Source organism: Hyperoodon ampullatus (genome assembly GCF_949752795.1).
Source record: "Hyperoodon ampullatus genome assembly, chromosome: 4".
NCBI classification, from domain to species: Eukaryota; Metazoa; Chordata; class Mammalia; order Artiodactyla; family Ziphiidae; genus Hyperoodon; species Hyperoodon ampullatus.
Genome location: NC_136917.1, coordinates 91,567,117 through 91,585,069, shown reverse-complemented (window position 1 = coordinate 91,585,069; position 17,953 = coordinate 91,567,117). Strand labels below are relative to the sequence as shown.

Below are 17,953 nucleotides of genomic sequence, written 5' to 3'. Positions count from 1 at the left end.
AACAAAGAAATAGTTTAAATTGATAACTCCACAATCCTGATTTGAAGCACAACTCACTTGCAAGCATCATGGCATATCTCCAACAGTTCTAAGATAGCTCCTGTTGGCTGCTCAGTGGCACCTCAGCTTTATGTGTCCTAAATCAGTTGTTTCATTTTATCCCATTAGTAAATGGCACTTCAGTTTGACTTGGTTTTATAAGCTAAAAATTGGGAGTCATTCTATATTGTTCCAACCATCCTCTTTCCTACTGTTCACTAAATCCTGTCAATTCCTAAATACCTCTTCAATGAATTCTGTTCTTTCTGCACTTACGGACTCTATCTTAGCTATCTTAGCTCCGTCCAGCATAATTTTCAACTGTTATTATTTTAATAGTCTTATAGCTAATGTTTCCGCCTCTCATTTAGCTTCTTTTAATTCTTAAATATCTGATTGTTCACACTCTTGTGTGATATCTTCAAATTGTTTTCCATTACCTTCAAGATAGAATTCAAACTATTTTGGGTATAAAAGAAAAGGCCATCTTTTAGTCTTGTCCTATTTTCCCCACTTCATTCCCTACATGCAGCTGCTCTTTGGACCATACCATAATGATGCTCTTTGAGTTTTCTGTGGCTTTGCATTATAGGGACTTAACCCTCTTCTTCTTTGCTTCAAGAACTACTATAAATATAATCTCCTTTCAAAAGCATTTTGATGGTCTTCAGCTATCCACTCTCAACCACAGTTGTTAAATTCTTTTGTGCCTGCCCTCTGTGCACCTTGGTCTTATCTTCCAACATATCACTAATTATGCAGTATTGTAAATATATTTTAATAGCTGCAGAACTTTTGTCTAGTTTATGAGAATGTCAGATCTCTGAGGACAAGGATTATATCTTTTTCTGAGTGTCGATTGCCTTGCATAGTACCTACCAAATATAGCTAATACAGACTAAAAGACTGATAAATGAATGAATTCTAGTGGCTTCCAAAATCCATCGAGAGTACAGATATATAAAAATACTTTACAAATTTGTAAGGTGAGTGGGATTTTAAAGGTGAGTAGAATTGGTCAGTCATGGACGTGGAGCTCTGATTTTTAACTTCTCTCTACCATAAACTTATAGATGACACAGACCTTCTCTAATCTCACATTAGAGAGTTATTTACCCATCTCAGAATGATGTGAACAAGTTGGTCGATGATTAATGACTTCAATGGAAAAAATGTAACTTGTACTGTTAGGATAGTATAATTTCTTTGGCTAGACAGGTAGTCAAGTTTCACACAGAAGGAGCTAGGAAGATATTTAGTCTTAGTTTTTTCACCTTGGAATGGGTTATTCAAGTTATCTCCTGAACCTACTTTCTGCTAATGATCACAAGTCATAAAAACTGTTCCACAAAATTCCTCCAGTCTGCAATATTGACTTTCCTGTCCACTAACTTTTTTCTGTCTCTTGATTGATCTCATTCGCCCTTTGGATTCAGTACAATTTTCTTGCTACAAACTTGGACAATAAATATTGTGGGTCTAATTCCCAGTTACAAAGCCTCACGCTTCCTTTTGGAGTAACCCTTCCTTGGTTAATCCAGGCTAGTGTTTCCCACTATAGCTGTATAATATGTAAATATCTGGAGAGCTTAAAAAACACAGATTAGCAGTTTCAAACCAATTAGAGAAATCCCTGAGTGTAGGGCTCAAGCATGAACATTTTTTAAAAGCCAGGCATGAGTGTTATTGACAGAGACCCTATGGCCTTACACAGTGACACTTTTGTATTCTAAAACCAGAATAAAGCCACCATCCTCTATTCTTTGGAATAGGGAGTTGAGAAGAGTCTATAACTCAGTGTAGAGGTAGAGATTTCAATTGAGGCAATATTCTACTAAAGGAATTCACAGATAAGGTAGAGGAAAATAGGTTTTAGAATGGTACAATAAACAAGTCAGAAAAATTACAAGATTATTGATTCAATTTAACTGTGTTCTAAGGCACACCGGATTCCTAAAATTTCATCTAAAACTTTCGTTTTGGAAACAAAGCTTTCTAATATTAAGTAAGCTTTTTATTTTTCTCCTGATTACATTGAGTAGTAGATACTTAAAAGATTTTTAGTTTTCAGATATTCAATTAAATTTTTTTCAATTCAAATTTTAAGTTTCATCTGATTGAACTTCAATTTATTTTTATTATTACTATCATCATTGTCGTCGTCATCGTCATCATCGTCATCATCATCATCATCGTCATCATCATTATTATTTTGGTACCAAACTGTTAAAAAGCTATTAAGAACATATACTCAATGGTTTCCAATAATGGCATCGGTACAATAAAAAATTTGTTTCCAACATTTTTGTTTCTGGGAAGCTCTGAAATATGAAAAGCTAAATCTCTGAACGCATTGTTTTTATTTGCAGGACAAAAATGAAATAGGTTTACTTTGAAATTAGAAATTGTTAATCCTATTTCCCAGAGTTGTTAACAATGACTCACTGTTTACAGTTGGATTATCCACTGAACCAAGGGCTGTATACCATGTACGAGGGAAATTGAAAACACCTGTATGACTAGCTGCCATTGCTTTTATATTACTCCACAATGGTAAATGGGCCATCTCTTTAGGGCTACACTCTATAGCTATATTAAAATGTGCTCTCACGATTAGAAGCACATGAAAATAAATCATTTGATGAGGAGAAAATTAAAAATACAATTATTAATAAGACTCACTTAACTTTTGGCTAACCTTAATAATAGTTTTTTTTCAGATAAGCAAGTTATAAAAATGTGCAGGTGTTATCAAATGCATCATTATGCTGGGAGATAACTATTCTTTTTATGTTGTTTCCATCACCAGATAACATATGAAGCATGAACTGATCTCTTGGTCCTCATGTTAGAATGGAGATATTGTCCTCAGTCCTCTTATATAACAGTGTCTCAGTTGGGGTACTGTAGAGAAACAGAATGTGTGTGTGTGTGTGTGTGTGTGCACACTCACGTGTGCATTCATGCATAATAGCACAATATAACATCTGTTTCTGACATTTTTGTTTATCTATCTTTCTAGAAAGATGTTTATTATAAAGAATTGAGGAACGGGCTCATGATTATGGAGGCTAGCAAGTTCCAAGATCTGCAGGGTGATTCGGCCAGCTGGAGACCCAGGAGAGCTGAGAATATATAGTTCCATTCCAAAGGCCAGCAGGCTCAAGACTTAGGACGAGTTAATGTTTCAGTTAAAGTCTGAAGGCAGGAAAAAAGCTACCTTCATATTTTTGCCTTTTCTGAGTATCACTTATACTTGGATTCCCTATCTCTGTCTCTCTCTCTTTACACACACACACACACACACACACACACATTTCAAATCCACCCTTTCTCAATGGGTCTTATTTTACTTTCACTTAAATATTGGCAATAATAGAATGTTCACGTAATTATATTTACATACATGTATCTTTTTTTGGGGGGGGGGACCCAATGGAACCTTTAATTCCAAGCAGAGTCCCCCCTCCCCAGCATTATCACATGCATGGTGCCCAGGCTCTGGGCAATAAAACCCAGACCCAGAGATAGACAGATCTATACCTATTTACATCTATATATAAAAATTATATACAAATATGTATTTGTAAAGAGGAAAAGCTGGGAGTATAATTAAGGTAGGGCAGAGAGTTAGGTGACAAATGCAGTGTGAGGGGGTGGTGCTCCAATAAATTACATTCTTTAGGTATGGGTGGGAGCAGGACCTGGTAGCCAGGACATTCAGAAATGCTCCTGTAGCCTGGCCTCTTGATCCCATCCAAGGGAGTTTGAAGGCCTGGGTTCTGCCCAGGATTCGGGCTGGTACTAGAAGGTAGAGTTCTAGCTGACTTTGCCTGGAGGCTGATGGTGGGCAAGGATTTTGTTTTGGTGACATCTCCACTCTAAGCCAAGGTTTTAGGGGAAGCCACAGGTTTGGAGCAAGAGTCTTTGAAGCTTGGGGGTCGCAAGTAGAGGACAAGGTGAACTAGATAGAGGGCAGGGCGGCCTCCCTGTTTGAAATCTCCCTGAGCTGGAGCCTGCTTTTGCTAGAGTCAAAGAGGCTGGAGGTCATGGTGATGGGGGAGCTGTAAAAGGTGAAGTGAGGAGGAGTGCTTGGGTACACACGGGATCCTGGAGCTTTCCCTGCCTGCCTGGCTGCTTCCCACTCTCACCCTCCTCCTTCCAGGGCTGGGGGTTCTACCCACCCATTGGTCAAGACAGCTGACAGGTCTGACCTCTTAAGTGCCATATTTATTTTTCCTTAATTTCTTCTGGGAACCTTCATGTGGGGATGGAGACAGGGAGAGGTCACAAACATTTACTCTGTGTGTGCTTGAGTCCAGGCTGGATATACCCCATCCAGTGAGGACCAGGGATGAGAGAAAGAGGACTGTGCCCTCATTGTGGGGAAGGAAGTCCATGTCCCACAACCCCAGGGCTGCAGAAGACATGGAAAATACCCTTGAGAAGTCCTTGTCTGACAAATGCCTGTCAAGCCTGGAGGCAACTTCATTTGCCCCTTACTGGTCACCACCAGCATTTCATAGGGACAGATCACCAAGGTGTGAGCTTCCATTCTCACTCCCCATGGGCTGAAGTCTGAGAGGTATAGTAAGCTCAGGGTGGTCCTGCCATAGGCAGAGAGAGAACAATTAGACTTTCCATGGTGTAAGGAAGTATGAAAGGGTGTCCAGTCCAATAGTGACTGGTTCTCTCTGGATAGGCAATGACTTTTCCATCTCTTCTTTCAAGACCATCTTTCCCAAGTTGGACATCACCTTACTGAATTTCTCTCTCTGATGCTTCCTTGAGTGCCATTTCTTCTCTGGAGTTACCATCGCCCTCCTCTTCCTTCTCTTCATCTGCCTCCCTGTGAGATGCCTTTTTTAAAAAAAAAAACAACAGGGCTTCCCTGGTGGCGCAGTGCTTGGGAGTCTGCCTGCCGATGCAGGGGGACATGGGTTCGTGCCCCGGTCCGGGAGGATCCCGCATGCTGCGGAGCAGCTGGGCCCATGAGCCGTGGCCACTGGGCCTGCGTGTCCAGAGCCTGTGCTCCACACGGGAGAGACCACAACAGTGAGAGGCCCGTGTACCGCCAAAAAAACCCCAAAAAAACAAACAAAAAAAAAAAATACACTTTTTATTTATTTATTTATTTTAAAATTTTTATATATTTATTTATTTTTGGCTGCATTGGGTCTTTGTTGCTGCACGGGCTTTCTCTAGTTGGGGTGAGCAGGCGCTACTGTTTGTTGCAGTGTGTGTGCTTCTCTTTGCAGTGGCTTCTCTTGTGGAGCATAGGCTCTAAGCGTGTGGGCTTCAGTAGTTGTGGCGTGTGGTCTCAGTAGCTGTGGCTTGCAGGCTCTAGAGTGCAGTCTCAGTAGTCGTGGCGCACAGGCTTAGTTGCTCCACGGCTTGTGGGATCTTCCCAGACCAGGGATCAAACCCGCATCCCCTGCATTGGCAGGCGGATTCTTAACCACTGCACCACTAGGGAAGTCCCTGAGATGCCTTCTGCTTCCTCCATTCTGTCTCCACAATGAAGAGTCATGGGAGGCAGACCAGTAGTCAGTTTCGATCTTGGCCAACTGGTTGGAGTCAGGAGGCTGGGATACAGGGAACTTGGGTGATTCAGCGATGAGTTCCTCAATGAAGCCTTTCTCTGAGGGCTGCCTCCCATGAACTCTCTCTGTTTGTAGATGAGTAACTTCTTGTAAATGTTGGAATCTGGGCAGGTGGTCTTGGGATGATGGAAATGGTAGAGGCTGGTTCTTGGGGCTAAAATCTGAGAGATGGTTCCAGGAGACCAGCTCTCTGCCCACACCTCCAGGGTGATGGAGATGGTAGTGGGGGGGGGTTGATTTGAGTGACAGTGAGCTCCTGGCTTCTGGGCAGCTCCACGTGTTCCATGAGGGAAGGTAAAGTGGGGCTTGTAGATTGTGAGGTTAGGCCACCCCATGTCCAAGATGGCCTTGTCCTGGGGGGTGGCAGCCAAGTCCTTGTGCCCAGCATGTGATTGTCCATTGATTTGTGTGCTAGTTTGTGTGCTAGCTCTATATTTCCAGCTGCCATTAAAACAAATGCACAAAATGTTTATTTGTGTACCATATAAAATAAGCCAGGTTATCCTCAGCAGTTTGAGAGAGATTAAAGTTTCTGGAAATGACTTTTAAAGGACTATAATACCAGCCACGACTAGATAAGTTTAAAGCAACTGTTTTTTGAATTGAATGTAAATTCCCATAAAATAGGCTGTCTGTGGGGTTTTGTAAACTAGATGCCACATAGTAAGAACAATGAACGGTAAATTTGATTATATAACATTAACAATATTATATACACAGTTTAGTCCCAAATAGATGAACACTTATGTATTTATAAATAAATTTAACATAATATATTATATTAATATAATTTTCTGAGTTAGCAAACATACACTACAGTTAAAATTTTTAAAGGACGGCTATATAAACATGAATAGAAATAGATTTATAAGCAGTTTTCCCCACAATTCAGTTGATAGTCTTGAGCAATCCTTAGTGCTTATACTCCATTGGGTCAAGTCTATTACTCAGCATCAGAATTTGACTGCTTAGATGAATCAATGATTTTATATTTTTTAAAGACTCCATCTTTTACCTTGATCTCTGAGATGACATTGTTTATTTTATTACCTCCCCTCCACAATTTCTAATTATTTGGATACTTTTATTTTAATTGTGTCATAGTGGTAGCAGAGCAAAACAGTGGATCATGAAATCAAGAGAACAGCTGAAAGACCAGTACAAGCAGATTTAGGTCAAATTAGTGGTATTCAATAAGGTTAAACATAGATGTATTTTCTAGGAAAGCTATAGTTAAAAACAAAAGCAAAACATGGATAGCTGAATTGGCAAAGAGATACTTTGCAGACCACCGACTCAGTATTACATTACCTCCCAGTTGTTTACTTAAGGACAAACAGGGCTCCTTCAGTTTTTGCTTATGAAGACAAAGGGGAAACCTTCTGTTTTAAGTAGGGTGTGGCTTATAGAAGCATCTTATTAAAATAACATTCTCCCTGTGGGCATATATATTAAGAAACAGTTCACCCAGCCTAAAATCAAATACTCCTATGGCAAAGGAATTCTGAGTTAAGCATAATTCTCAGAGGTAGTTAGCGTCCCACTGAAGTTTACTACTCTCATCCAAGAGAGGAGTTACCCAATTTAATCGACTCTCTGAGTGTTAAACCTCAGATAATAAACAACTTAGATTATAAACAGTGCAATTATTAAGTATAATCGTTAAGACACTGTGTTTTAACTAGATAATTCACAGAATAATCAGTGGTTAGCCAGAGAGTTCTGATTGTTTAATACTTAGTTGAACTTTTATTCAGAAGTAAACACAAAACAAGTTTGAATATTAACCCATTTCTATGATTCTAGACCCTCCCCCCCCATATGTACTGCACATTGCAGTCAGTTTTCTTTCTCAAGGAAAAAATTAGGTCTCTCTCCTGCTTTAAATATTCATCTGTTCTTCTGTGTTCTCTTGATAGAATTCAAACATGTTTACATGGCTTAAAGCACCCTTGATCTGACCCCTCTTTACTTCTCTAGCCTCATCTTTTATCTCTGTACTGCTCAATCTCTTTCCCTTTCTTCCACTTTAATTCTATACTGTGGTCATTCTGGATTTCTTTAGTTCTTGAAACATGATATAATTTCCCACCACTGGGCATTAATATAGACTGTTGCCTCTGTTGGGGACTTTATTCTCTTCCTTTTTGCCTAAGTCGTTTCATCATTTATGTTTCAATACAGATTCCAGTTCCACTGGACATTTTCCCTTGACTCACTAAGACTGGGTTAGTATTCTTTCTGCATAGTCTCATAATGCTTTGTTTTATACCTATCATAGTTCTCTCCATGCTGAACTTGCTGGCTTATTTAATACTGTGTCTATTTTCCACACTGTTGTATTCCTAGAGGCTAGGTGCTGGGCAGGTAGTAGTTGCTCAAAAAATGTTTATTGAATTACTGCATAATTAAACTCTTACTTGATGCAAAGGTGTTTCTCAATCTCTTAGTTAATACATAAATAATTCTCACAACTTAGAAATTTGATCCACTACCGTCAGAAGCAATGGCTTACTTTGTAGTGGTTTTAATGGCAAATGGCAGATATAGGAAGATTTCCATTGCATGAGGTATGTGTTGGGGACTGTATTTAGTTTGAAAAGTTCCCAGGTAACTGTGTTATGTTCCCCTGCTGCAATATGACTTCTGGGTTAGAATCAGTAATTTAAGCATAGAAATTCTAGCTCTTCCTAAATCAGCTACGAGTTTTAATACAATTTGAAAGGCCTTAACACCAGGACATTGGGGAGGGAAAAAGAAGACCTTATAATTAAGATGTTACAAAAAAAAAAAAGAAAAAAAAGAAAGAAGAAGAAGGAAATGGCTAACCAATTACTTGTGCCTCCATTTTCCCAACCTAGTTTTAATAGCATCATTTCTCACCTGGGAATTATTTTACTTACCATTAATGTGAGACCTGAGGGTACTACTGTTAATGGCTCCTTCAAGAACCTGTACTAGACCCCTGCTAAAATTTCTGTTTAAAGGGTATATGGAGGTGTTTATTAGGTCCCAGTGTTCACCCAGATAGCATGAATTTTAAACTATAGGTGTAAATCTTACCAGTAAGCAGCTACGGTCTCTTTTTCTAGCTACAGTCCATTAAAAGATTTGGCCAATGTATTTATATTAAAAAAGAAATAAGTTATGGGTATTAGTAAGTTTTTTAGAAATAAAAGAGACCAAATTGTGGTTTTTGGACTCATCAGCTTTTAGGGATAATATAGAAGAGAGCTTCAGATTTCTCTTATGTTAGTCTTAATTCTGGACAGGATTTCCTAAAGTATTCAGGGAAGCACATGGGTAAAATGTTATTTTTGTTTTTGTTTTTGTTTTTGCATTGGAATTTGAATCCTTTTATTTTTTTTTTATTGAAGTATAGTTTATTTACAATGTTGTGTTAATTTCTTCTGTACAGCAGAGTGACTCAGTTATACATATATATGTGTGTGTGTGTATATATATGCACACACACATATTCTTGTTTATTCTTTTCCATTATGGTTTATCCCAGGACATTAAATATAGTTCCCTGTGCTATACAGTAGCACCTTGTTGTCCATCCATTCTATATGTAATAGTTTGCATCTACTAACCACAAACTCCCAATCCATCCCTCCCTCACCACCCCTCCCCCTTGGCAACTGCAAGTCTGTTCTCAATGTCTGTGAGTTTGTTTCTGCTTCATAGATAGGTTCATTTGTGTCATATTTTAGATTCCACATATAAGTGATATCATATGATATTTGTCTTTCTCTTTCTGACTTGCTTCACTTAGTATGATAATCTCTAGTTGCATCCATGTTGCTGCAAATGGCATTATTTTGTTCTTTTTTATGGCTGAGTAGTATTCCATTGTATATATGTACACATCTTCTTTATCTGTTCATTTGTCAATGAACATTTAGGTTGTTTCCATGTCTTGGCCATTGTGTATAGTGCTGCTATGAACATAGGGGTGCATGTATATTTTTGAATTACGGTTTTGCCCAGATAATTGCTGGATCACATGGTAATTCTATTTTTAGTTTTCTGAGGAATCTCTATACTGTTTTCCATAATGGCTGCACCAATTTACATTCCCACCAGTAGCATAAGAGGGTTCCCTTTTCTCCACACCCTCTCCAGCATTTGTTATTTGTAGACTTTTTAATGATGGCCATTCTGACTTGTGTAAGGTGGTATCTCACTGTAGTTTTAATTTGCATTTCTCTAATAATTAGTGATGTTGAGCACCTTTTCATGTACCTATTGGTCATCCATATGTCTTCTTTGGAGAAATGTCTATTTAGGTCCTCTGCAAATTTTTTTTTTTTTTTTTTTTTTTACAGTCCCAACAAGCCTGCCTCCACTTGAGCTGCCAGTCACAAGTGGGGTCCCCAGGCCACCTGCATTTCTGCCTAACTAGCTACAAGTCCAGAGGTCTTCAAACCCTCCTCAGGTCCAATAGTTCACTAGAATGACTCACACAACTCAGAAGTGCTATACTGACAACTAGTTTTTTATAAAGTATATATATCAGGAACATCCAAATGAAAAGACACACAAGGAGGGTCTCAGTGCAGAGCTCCCATGCTCTCTCCCCATGGAGACACAAAGGGCATGTCACCCTCCCAGTACATCAATATGTTCACCAACCAGGAAGTTCCATGAGCTTTGGTGTCCAGAGTTTTTACTGAGATTTCATACATAGGCATGAATGAATTGTTGGCAACATGACTCGATCTCCTCTGACGGATTGGCTCAAAGCCCCAATTCTGCAATGATATGGTTGGTCTTTCTGCTCACCAGGCCTCATCCCAAGTCACCTCATCTCTTAGCATCAACTCAGGTGTGAGCCGAGGGACTCATAGATAACAAAGACACTCGTATTACTTGAGGTATTCCAAAGATTTAGAGTCTCCCTCTCAGGAACCAGGGACAGAAGCCAAATTCTTTAGTATACAACAGACAGAGCCCTGCATCTGAGTGAAGGGATGTGAATTGCTGAAGCCCTGGGGACCAGGCCTCCTGTTCCCGTGCACCAGACTTGACCCAGCTGCAGCAGGGCAGGAGTATCACTGTGAGTGTGAGTGTAAGTGAGGGTGAGTGCGGTGGAAGCACAGCTTCTCCATGCCCAGACTGCAATGCTTCCCACTGGCATCCGTGGAGCTGTCTGTCACCTGTCTGTATGTAGCCCAGGCAGGGGAAGATAGGTATGAGAGGGGAAAAGAGTGTGGAATGGTGGGAAGAGGATAGGTGAATCCATTCCCCACACTTCAGCCTGAGGGAACTTTTATTTCACTCATTTCTGGTCATTCTCTCCCATACTGTCCAGCCACAAGGCTCCCTTCCCCCCACCCCAGACCAAATAGTGCAGCTATTTCCAACCTCCCACACTGGGTTAATTGCTCTTTCTTGGCTTTGCCAAAGCACCCTCCACTGCCCCCAGCCAGTCAGCTTCGTCTATTGTAGTGATCTTATTGTCTCTTTTGATTCCCCTGCCCCGTCCAACCCAGATGACAAGCTCTCTGAGGGCAGAGTCTGTGCCTGTCTTCTCTGCTGTATCCTCATGCCCAAGCACATCACCCGGCACCTAGTAGTCACTCGATAAATATTTGTTGATTAGTGACTGCAGGAACAAAAATCACATGAAAGGAGGTCTCAGCTCAGAGAGGAAGGGCTGTGACCCTCTAACCATGAAGTGACTTGGCCAAGGCCACTCAGCCAACAAGTGTTCCCATAGCCTGGCCTGTCTAGACTGGGCCCTCTCTGGAGCCCTATTCCTCCTCTGCCCAGAATCATAAAAACAGAATGGGGCAGACAAGAAAGGTAATTGTCGGAGCAGAAGCCAGTAAGACAGAGAGGAGAGGGGATTGGCAAAACAGTACTGGACAGCGTCCCAAAGCTCTTTTCTTCCCTCTGCAAATTTTTGATTGGGTTTTTTTTTTGTTGTTGTTGAGTTGTATGAGCTGTTTGTATACTTTGGAAATTAAACCCTTGTTGGTCACATCATATGCGAATATTTGCTCCTGTTCCATAGGTTGTCTTTTCATTTTGTTTATGGCTTCCTTTGCTATGCAAATGCTTGTAAGTTTGATTAGGTCCCATTTGTTGATTTTTGTCTTTATTTCTGTTGCCTTGGGAGACTGACCTAAGAAAACATTGGTATGATTTATATCAGAGAATGTGTTGCCTGTGTTCTCTTCTAGGAGTTTTATGGTGTCTTATAATTAATTCTTTAAGCCATTTTGAATTTACTTTTGTACATGGTGTGAGGGTGTGTTCTAACTTCATTGATTTACATACAGCTGTCCAACCTTTCCAGCACCTTTTGCTAAAGAGACTGTCTTTTTCCCATTTTATATTGCCTCCTTTGTCGAAGATTAATTGACCATAGGTATGTTGGTTTACTTCTGGGCTCTCTCTTCTGTTCCATTGATCTGTATATCTGTTTATGTGCCAATACGACGCTGCTTTGATTACTGTAGCTTCGTAGTATTATCTGAAGTCTGGAAGGGTTATGCCTCCTGCTTTGTTCTTTTGCCTCAGAATTGCTTTGGCAATTCTGGGTCTTTTATGGTTCCATATAAATGTTAGTATTATTTGTTCTGGTTCTGTGAAAAATGTCATGGGTAATTTGATAGGGGTCACATTAAATCTGTATATTCCTTTGGGAAGTATGGCCATTTTAACAATATTAAGTCTTCCAATCCAAGAATGTGGGTTACCTTTCCATTTCTTTGAATCATCTTTAATTTCCTTTATTAACACAGTATTGACTGGAGACATAATAGTAGGTCTTTTGTTACCCAAACGTTATTGACTGGAGATGTTATCAATACGTTTATAGAGAGTGCTACAATTAACATCACTGTGCGAAGTTGTTAGAGCTTACAATTGATCAAGGGTTCATTATACAACTTATGATTATCATTATCATTCGCATTCTGCTCCATTAGGTTTTTGTTCCAACCTTGTGTATGTTATAAACGTAAAATTTTCAAAACTGACACACCGCGAAATTATGAGTGAAGAAGAATTTTTTGGTGAATTTTATGCAGATACTTTCTCTGATTGTCTGAGCGACACATATACTAGTGTCTCAGAAGGTGATAGTTCTTCAGAACATAGTTCTGATTCAGACTATGTGACTGTTAGACCAATAAAAAGACAAAAACTTTAGTGATTGATTCTGATATGGAAAGTGAAAATGAAACTCACAGTGCTGGAGAATGCTTCTTTGCTTCTACAGAAGAGTGGATTGAAGACAACATTTCACAAAAATTAGAAGACTTTACAGGTGTGTCAGGTGTAACTATTGAATGTAATAAACAACAGAGTGTTAGTGAAATAACAGAATTAATTTTTGGCTGGCCAAAATAAAAATCTATGGCCACAGGCATTAGTTCCTGCAAAAATCCCCTGGGCAATAATGAGTTAATGTTTTATAGTTCTCAGCATATAAGTCTTTCACCTCTTTGGTTAGGTTTATTCCTAGTATTTTATTTTATTATTTTTTTTGGTGTGGTTTTAAAAGGTATTGTTTTTTTTACATTCCCTTTCTAATATTTCATTGTTAGTGTAACGAAATGCAACTGATTTCTGTGTGTTAATCTTGTATCCTGCTACCTTGGCTTGAATTCATTTATCAGTTCTAGTAGTTTTTGTGTGGAGTCCTTATTGTTTTCTATATATAGTATCATGTCATGTGCATATAATGACAATTTTACCTTTTTCCTTCCAATTTGGATACGTTTTATTTCTTTTTCTTGTCTGATTGCTGTGACTAAGACTTCCAATACTATGTTGAAGAGAAGTGAGAATGAGCATCCTTGTTTTATTCCAGATTTTAGCAGAAAGGCTTTCAGTTTTTCACACTGAGTATTATATTGGTTGTGGTCTTGTCATAAATAGCTTTTATTAAGTTGAGATATGCTCCCTCTATACCTACATTGGTAAGAGTTTTTTTTTTTTAATCATGAATGGATGTTGAATTTTGTCAAATGCTTTTTCTGCATCTGTTGAGATGATCATGTGGTTTTGTCTTTTCTTTTGTTGATGTGGTGTATCACATTGATTGATTTGCATATCTTCTATGAAGATAATTTTATTATATCTATTTTAATATTACTTAAAATATTCTCTTTTCCCAAAAAGGCCTTACCTTTTACCTCTGTTGAAATTCTTCCATTTGTCTGAGATGTGTCTCAATATTATCTTCAAATTTTGAAAGCATAATTTTTAATTAAAATTTTTTGTTGCTCCAATTATTTTGTATCTCTAGTATGGCAATTAAATCTTCATATATTATATTTGTGCTTTTCTGAAGATGTAATTTACACTCACAGAATAGGTTTTTTTTTTTTTTTTTAATTTATGTTTTTTATTAGTTTCTGCTTTATAACAAAGTGAATCAGTCATACATACACATCTGTTCCCACATCCCTTCCCTATTGCGTCTCCCTCCCTCCCACCCTCCCTATCCCACCCCTCCAGGCGGTCACAAAGCACCGAGCTGATCTCCCTGTGCTCTGCGGCTGCTTCCCACTATCTATCTACCTTACGTTTGGTAGTGTATATATGTCCATGCCTCTCTTTCGCTTTGTCACAGCTTACCCTTCACCCTCCCCATATCCTCAAGTCCGTTCTCAAGTAGGTCTGTGTCTTTATTCCCGTTTTACCCCTAGGTTCTTCATGACATTTTTTTTTTTTTGAATTCCATATATATGTGTTAGCATACGGTATTTGTCTTTCTCTTTCTGACTTACTTCACTCTGTATGACAGACTCTAGGTCTATCCACCTCATTACAAATAGCTCAGTTTCGTTTCTTTTTATGGCTGAGTAATATTCCATTGTATATATGTGCCACATCTTCTTTATCCATTCATCCGATGATGGACACTTAGGTTGTTTCCAGCTCCGGGCTATTGTGAATAGAGCTGCAATGAACATTTTGGTACATGTCTCTTTTTGAATTATGGTTTTCTCAGGGTATATGCCTAGTAGTGGTATTGCTGGGTCATATGGTAGTTCTATTTTTAGTTTTTTAAGGAACCTCCATACTGTTCTCCATAGTGGCTGTACCAATTCACATTCCCACCAGCAGTGCAAGAGTGTTCCCTTTTCTCCACACCCTCTCCAGCATTTAATAGGTTTTTTGATGATATGGACTAATGTCTTATTTATTCATTTACACTGTATAATTCATAGCAAAACATCTTGAATAGAGCAAAGAGTTTTTGAATTGCTGAGCTATTTTCAGAAAAAAATCAACTATAGTCTTACTTATATTGAAGAAAGAAGGAAGGAAAGATAATGTTAATAAAGTAGCTTAAAATTCTGAGGGGAAATTTCAAAGATATTTTGCAAGTTTTTATTTCACCTGCCAAATAGTGTTTATGTATATATTTAAAAATTTAACAAATTCAAGTGTAAAGTATTGGAACTGGGGATTTTTTTAAACTACTGGTTTATTCTACATCATTGTTTTGTTTCATCTTATAGTAATTAATATATGTCAGTGATCTTACTAGATCACATGTGCAGGAGTCATAGTAAATGTAATTTTGAAGCTAGCCTGAGTAAGAGATTTGGAACTGATATATGCCCAAAGAAGTTTTGTGATTTTCTGTAACTTGCAAATATCTGAAATTTTCAGCTGATCCATTTGAGAATTTAAGACCAGAAAGTTTAGATAAGCATCTTAGGAATTATGACTCTGTTTTCTCAAATGTGGCAGGTGTGCAGCACTTTATTTTGGCTTTCATACAGAATCTTAATCCATGAGGGAAGTATGCCACTTTATCCGTCTCAGTCATTAGTTCTACTGACACCACTAAATTGCGAGATACAAATGCAATCATGGATAGCACACACCTGTTTAATACTTAACAGCTCTTGTCATGGTCATTTAAAAATAGTGTGGTTCTAAATGCATCCCTATTTCCTGGGCAAGGCATTGTCAGGTTGGCAGATTTCCCCACCGAGACACTTGTCCGCCACTGCTTCTGTGTCCATCATGTCCTTTCATTCCTCCATTAGCAAGCAGTCATTCAGCTGAGTTCCCTGTTGCCTCAGCTGGACCCTTAAAGCTCTCCAAACTTATAGTACTCAGATGCTCCAGGACTGACTCTTTTTATTTCTTTTATTCCCAAGAATGGCCAAGTAGATATGTGTTACACTTGGGTTTACGAAGGAGTCAAAGCAAAACAGCCTGCTCTGCAGTTAAAAACAGGGAAGTCTCACAATGAGTTGTCCCAGCTCTCTGAGCTGGGGATAAACCGGGCTGATTTATTGATATTTTGAAAGCTTTTTTTGTTCAGATCTCATTACAGTGCCTTAGATGCTGCCCCAATGTCCTCTGGTGTGAATAGCAGAGTAAACTACAGCCCAGGGAAAGGGTTGAGCACAGCTTTCCAGAGGGATCAGACCTTTTTCTTTATTATCAACGGCAACAACAATAACAGCAACCACCACCACAAAAAGAAAAAGATATTTTCTATTTTTTACTTATACCCACAATTCCTGTCTAGTCAGGTCACACATTTGCCTAGAGAATACCACTAAAATCCTTTCAAACCAGTTTTTGATGTTACTCATGTCATTTTGCTGTAATGTCAGAGATGTGATCATGGATATTTTTTAAATGTAGTTGTATTGTAATTTAAGACAGTGTGTGCCTGCAGCATTCATCATTTAAGAAAATGGTGTTTTTCTCTTTCAGACCCCAATTTCCCCTCATTATTAGAGAGCTGAATTCTAAATCAAAGATTGTGGAGAAGAGATGTGCAAACTGAATAAAACATTTCCAGAAGAGCCTGAATAATGGTTCTGAATAAAGGGAACTGAAATGTTCTTGAATTATAATTGGAAAAATTCAAGTGGGTGTACCCAGGAGCACATCTACTAAGAAGAGGTTAGTTATTATTACTATTAGTGCTATTTAACATTTATGGGGCCCCAATAGTATTTTTAGTTCTGAATTGAACACAAGTGGTCTAAGTGATCTCCCATCCAAATTATCCATGTGGAGATTCACCTGTAATCATTCTCCCTGCAGAGAGACAGCACTGATAAACAACCCAGAACAGGTGGACTGTTAATGCAGAATAAAGTGATTAGACAAATATGGCCTTTGAAAATATCATTTGATACTTTCTTCTCTTACCTGATTTCTCCATGGCTGGGCATTCAGAAGTTAGTGAACACATCTGTTGGACTCATACAAGGCTGCTGAGAAGTTGAAGAAGGAAGTAAAGGTAGATTGAGAAGGACTGAAGATTAGGGTCAATCTCTGACCTCAAGGATTTTATGCTCCACAGATAAGTAATGGAATGTCTTTTCTTCTTTATCTCATATCAATAATATAGAAAAAATACTGAATGCTACGTTTGAGAAATTGTCTCTGATACTTAATTCTGAAAAACCATAGTAGAAAAATTTCTGGAGTAATGAATATTATTGTCCAGAGGAAATTAAAAATAAGAGAGTGTAATCTTATGATAATTAAATGTTAGAATTGAGAAAGGTAGATATGTGAGTCATGACAGAATCTATAAGAATGAATTCATGCTTCTATGTGTAAATTTCTGTGCCAGTTACTTTCTATGTAAAAAGGAAAAACTGGTTCCACCACCTAAGAAGAAACTAAATATCCAACAATAATTATAATACAGGGGACAGTTTGAATTTTAAGCTAAGAAGTAGAGACTTTATTCTCTAGGCAATGGGGAGCTGCTGAAAATTTTTGAGCAGGTGAATGACATGCCCGGAATTGCGTTTTATGAAGATTAACCTGATGGCATTTTCAGGATTGATTAGCGTGAAGTCTGTATTGTGACAGAACAGATTGTGATAATGCAAGTCTGAAATATGGTGTTGGCAAAGAGAATAGAAATGAAGAAATTGATTTGAAAGATCCATGACAGTAGAACTTCGGGACTTGATTATTAAATATGGGACCTGAAGTTAGGGAGACATCAGAGATGAATCCAGAAACTTTGAGCCTGAGATGAGAAATCAAGAATGTCCTGACTGTCACTGGTTTATTATTACCTCCTGGATGCTGTGAATCATGTAATCAACTGCATTTCTAAAATCTTGGGTCCAAATCCCAAGTGGATTTGGGATCCACATCTACTTAGTGAACTGCATCGTCCTGGCATCTATTTTTTGCACAGTGATACATTGCCAACCGTAGGTTTTACATTATTGAAAAGTACAGTGTGTGGCAAAACTAAAGTTGACTAGACCAAGAACACAGAAAAAACTTGCATTTAATATGCTAAAAAAATTAAACCTCAGGAAATAAAAATTATAGTAAAAATC

General features: G+C 38.4%; 1 pseudogene across 1 annotated transcript; it reads right to left on the bottom strand.

Annotated features, from left to right (window-relative positions):
- Positions 1-5,508: 5,508 nt before the first annotated feature.
- Positions 5,509-6,090, bottom strand: LOC307051269 (dematin-like; annotated as a pseudogene). The gene has a single exon. The product of its transcript is annotated as a dematin-like (transcript).
- Between the last annotated feature and the right edge of the window lie 11,863 nt (positions 6,091-17,953).